The sequence below is a fragment of the Penaeus vannamei genome, chromosome 3 (assembly GCF_042767895.1).
Source record: "Penaeus vannamei isolate JL-2024 chromosome 3, ASM4276789v1, whole genome shotgun sequence".
In the NCBI taxonomy this organism is placed as follows: domain Eukaryota; kingdom Metazoa; phylum Arthropoda; class Malacostraca; order Decapoda; family Penaeidae; genus Penaeus; species Penaeus vannamei.
Genome location: NC_091551.1, coordinates 25,926,590 through 25,931,589, shown reverse-complemented (window position 1 = coordinate 25,931,589; position 5,000 = coordinate 25,926,590). Strand labels below are relative to the sequence as shown.

Sequence of the window (5,000 nt, the reverse complement as noted above, 5' to 3'; positions counted from 1 at the left end):
TCAAACAACTGAGAATGCAACCTGTAATCACCTTATTGTCAACAGCCGAAATTAGACATTATTTTAAGTCGGAAGTCCATTTCACGATTTAATTGCCGCCAATACACCAGTACTTTCTCCGGCACTGTAGGGAAGGGGCAGGGTCCTTAGGGTAAGCAAAGCCCCCAGGTTTCAATGGATCAACAACGACGACTGCACCTCCCTCCTTCCGCGACATTCGAGGTTATGCGAACGCCTGGTTTGACAAACGGAGCGTCACCGACCCCAATGCCGTACAGTTTTAAGGCCAAGTTTAATGTCTGGTTTACTACCTGCCTAACGGCTGGGATAGTTTCTAAATTTATTCACTTTTTATATGACGTTGGTCTTATCTAAGATAACTCAAACCTTGAACCGTATTCATATTGACAAATGAAGAAGAGGTATGAATGAAAATGAATATTTTCGCAATACAAGAGATGTATTCAACCGGTTTCGAATATATTTTCGTCAGATATATATGACGGATATATTCGAAAGCGGTTAAATACATTTCTCGTATTATCACGATATTTATTCTCATTCATGCCTTCTCTACAACTTAGACCTTCCAAATTGCTGTCTTAACTCATGAAATATTAAATCTATAAATTATATTCTGAAAATAAAGTTTTAGAAACAGGAAAGGAAGAGAGAGTTGGACCTACGGACACAGACTTGGCAGGAAGTTGAGGGACCGGGAAAGTGGTACTAAAACACAGAAAAAAATGTGTGAAAAAGAAATCTGCACCGACCTGCCTCACTTATTTATCGTTGGCAAGATTCTAGAAGCACTTACTGCTGATTGGCTTATCTGACTGGCTTAAAATGCCAGAGAAAGAAAAGAAAAAGACTGAATACGGAAAGTATCGAACGACCACACGGCTTTGCAGGAAGTACCCCATAGCCTCGTTGGGTAATTTTCTCAAAGGTTGTTGTTACCTCCACGTGATCCGAAGTAGCACCAGTCCTCTTGAACCCCAGGTGGTGCCAGCATGCCCCAAACAAGAGATTTCGTGCCCCAACTTTCTAGCATTTTCCATGAGCGAAGGCATAAGAGCCACATGATTATACACTCCATGTTCCCCTTGACAACTACGAAAGTCCAGAATCTTAAGCAACAGAAGCGAGGCGATCGACGGGAAGGTGCTTTTGTCCCCACCCCATGGAATGGATAGATCGGTAGAGAGATAAACAAATAGATAGATAAATAGGCAGATAGATATGTAGACAAATAGATAGGTAGGTAGGTAGGTAGGGAGATGTATAGATTGACAGAAGAGATGGATAGTGAGATATATAGACAAATAGACAGATAGGCAAGTAGGTAGGTAGATATTTAGATTGACAAATAGGTGGATAGTTAGAAAGATAGATAAATAGGTATACGCGGAATAATGAGGGTGGAGGGAGAAATAAGAGCAGGGAAGAGAGATGAAGGTAGACGGTAAAAGAAATGGGGAACACGGAAAGAGAAAGTTACCAAGGGTAAAGGAAAGACAGTGGAAAAAAGAGAGAAGAGACAATGGAAGTGGAAGAGAGAAAGAGGGGAAGTAGATAGAGTTAGAAAGAAAGACAAGAAAGGACAGAGAAAGAAACAAAGAGACCGACAGACAGACAGGGAGGCAGGCACGCAGACGTAGCAAGAAAGCGAGAGGAAGCGGGCAGCGCAGCGCCTTGGGAGCCCCGAGGACTCCGCGACACACGGAATCCTTCACTCGGCGTAACTTTATTAAGTCTGAGCCGTATTCCCTCTTGCAACACATCAGACGACCAAAAATTGCATAAAGGGAAGAGATAGTTTGCCATACTTGTTGGGGGGAGAATTCGCCAACATCGCTTATTTGCTCATATTTCTTTAGTCCTAGATTTCTAAATATGGCTTTGTTTATTTGTTGTTTATGGTATTTAGTTTTTTCACTTTTCTGGTGTGGGCTGTTTGACATCAGGTATTATTTTGTTTTGGCGACGTTTGGGTTGCTTCGAAGGCCTCTCTCGTGCGTGTCTGAAAGGTGTCCATGGGAGTTGTTTTTCTCAGGGTGCCACTGCATGGGCGGCCGCTGTCGGTCGCGGACCACCGCCATCTCTGCCACCCCGATGGCAAGTGGCGACCGCGATGACAGAAACTACGGGTGGAAGATTAGGATTTCCGGTGCGATTCATTCTACGGCGACAGATATTTTGCCGAAGGAATGCCAGATTAATTCGATCGGTGCGTTACGCGTGACACCGTGCTATGCAATCGCTTCCCTCGGAGTGTTTCCTGTACTCTAGATTTTGTGGCGAGGTTCCATAAAGTGATTTTTGCTGTGAATTCCAATGGGATACTTTTTTTGTAGGTTGATTTCCGAAAAAGACATCATTTTAAAATGTATCGGTATGAGTCTTCAAAATCTGGGTACCTGATTGACGTTTATTCCGTGAGATCGACACAGCCATCTCACTCAAATATCATCAAAACATACATTCTACACATGTATACATCCACGCCAGTCTATATCTGAGGAGGAATCAACGGAGCATCAGGGAAGCACAAAGATGAATTAATGTACAAAGTTCCCTTTCTAAGAAGGACTGCTCTCACTCCTTGATGTCGTTTCTCGCTCCCTGGCTCCATTTAATGCGATGGAAGCGGCGGAACCGGGAGGAGGAAGGTAAAGATAAAGGAGGAAGGACAGAGAACGGCAAAAATAAGAAATCCAGTGGACAAAAGAGAAGGAGATATAATACCACTTCGTATCTCAGACATGCCTTGATTAGAGTTCTGTCATACCACTATTACCCCCTCTGAACCAGAGGCCTCCAACCGCCTGCCGTCTCATTCGTCAACCCGGACATCCAGACGCACTGGAAACCAATAAAACTGGCGACGTATTGTCCGCGACACCCCGAGATCACTAATTAGATATCCGAACATGGATATACGTATGCATGATTTGTGGATATACCTGTTTGTTTATATGCACGTTCGTTAGAAAAGGCTTCGAGACTGAAAGAGGGACAAAGAGAGGAATAGAGAGAGACAGAAAGAAAGAGAGGAAGGGAGAAAGAGAGAGAGCACGAGAGAGAGTGTGTGTGTGTGTGTGCTTGAGTGTGGATAAGGGGCATACGGGACTGAATGAGTGATATTCAGAATCTGCCAATCTTTTCCCAATCCTTCATTATCGGCGTAAGACTGCCACACAAAAGACACTGAAAGAACATTCCTGCAGGAACAAACGGCTTTACTTCAAAATCATTAATTAGCTTTCTTGAAGCTATGGTGACCGGCTGAAAAAGGCAAAATTATAATTTGTCTATCTTTCAATGAGCCTTATTATCTTGCTTCGAACGGTATAGATGTTCCGAAACAATAGGGTTTAAGAGCGTGGATGTGGTACGCCCTGACGAAGCTATCTATAAACCACAGATGGAGCCTAAAATATCTGATGGCAATATCAGCTGATGTGGAATGTGCAAGATGCAGACGTTAATGTGTATCAAGTACACATGTACCACACGCTTATGGGAATTCCTCAAAGCAAAAGGTCTTTACTACACGGGTGGGTCAACCCCCTCCCCACCCCACACACACACGAAAAGTAGTATCAAAGCGTAATCCATTCTGACGTCCTATGTACATCGTTCGACCGAAAGCCATTAACTTTTTCAAAGATCGCGATGAACTACGAAACAAAATAAACCATAGTACACTTACTTAACGAGGCAAGGTTTATTAGCTGCACTCCACTGGCAACCGCGGACACTTTCAGCTTACCTGAAAGAAACAAGAAAAGAAAAGGTTATCTAAGGTTCACAGTTGATAAACGACTCTACCCTGGCCTTTTCTTAGCCAGGATAGATATAAGAAAAACACCTCATAAGCAGAAAAATCTTTTGACAAAATGATCCATTGCCCGAAGAGTCTGTACGGCAGAGAACAGTGACGCCAATAATATGACTGATTAGATAAGCAAAAATAAATAAATAAACATTTTGAGTAGGACAACGAGAGAAAATACTCGAGACACTAAGGTAAAGTAATTTATCGTACTAAATTGCAGAAAAAAGGAAAATCTCGGAGACAAAAATTCCAGGAATGAGACACATAAGAAAAAAATGTAAAACAAGCAATACGACAGATTTAGAACCAATCGATCCCTTTTTTCGAATATTTGTAGATAAATACCTAATAACCGAATGCCAGACTCAATCACAACTAAAACCTTGAATAGAGAGACACAAGGAACAAGGAGCAGTTACTGTGTCCCATTAAGTTTGTTTCTCCTTTTTATTAATAAGTTCTTTTGGGCGTTATACTCCAAGTCCGCAGCACAGTCGCTTACGAAACTGATATTATTCTATTTTATATCAATATCCTTAAAGGTCATCCATAGCGTGTGTAGACAACAACTTGAAGCAACCTCTTCGGAAGCATTACATTTACGCGGGTAACAGGGAAACATCATTATGCAAGGTTACTTCAGTACTGCACTTTCTCGGACGTGGGGAAACTTCATTGCCGATATAGCTGTATAACGAAGTTTCTTTAGATAGAATAAATTGCATTTGATATATCGAGGAAATACGGACATTGCGCTGCATCCTCCAGAGCTCTCGCATTGCACCAAGAAAGCCTGTTGCCTAATTTCTTCCTGGTTATCACTGCCTCATAGTATCTTGTATCCTGAGTCACACTTGAATTTTCGTGATCCGAGGTTTGGCTGGTCCAAGGAGTGTCAGCTTGGCCCCTTATGTAATTTATTTCTCTTGATGACCCACTGTGGCCAACCCCGTGCGTGGCAAGCGTCAACTGATCTACTACGTGCCCGTAACATTGTATTATATTACATTACAAATTTAGGACATGCTATGATCTTATCTTCTGAAAAAAATCATCACAAACCTGTTCAACCTGCAGCTTACCACATGTTGAAATAGTTTCAAAGGTTTGCATATGCCAGGCGTCTTGAAGGGCTCTATCACGAAATACTTGGAAATCA

The 5,000-nt window shown here is 42.2% G+C and overlaps 1 protein-coding gene and 1 long non-coding RNA gene across 2 annotated transcripts in view; both read right to left on the bottom strand.

The window, feature by feature from the left end:
• Hr3 (Hormone receptor 3) overlaps positions 1-5,000 on the bottom strand; it is a 270,999-nt gene that overhangs the window by 207,206 nt on the left and 58,793 nt on the right. The gene's annotated exons all lie outside the window — the stretch shown is intronic.
• Positions 1-5,000, bottom strand: part of LOC138867418 (uncharacterized) — a 71,611-nt gene that overhangs the window by 38,297 nt on the left and 28,314 nt on the right. Inside the window, exon 2 of the long non-coding RNA XR_011399796.1 lies at positions 3,716-3,775. This is a non-coding gene — a long non-coding RNA (uncharacterized lncRNA). The remainder of the gene's footprint in view (positions 1-3,715; positions 3,776-5,000) is intronic.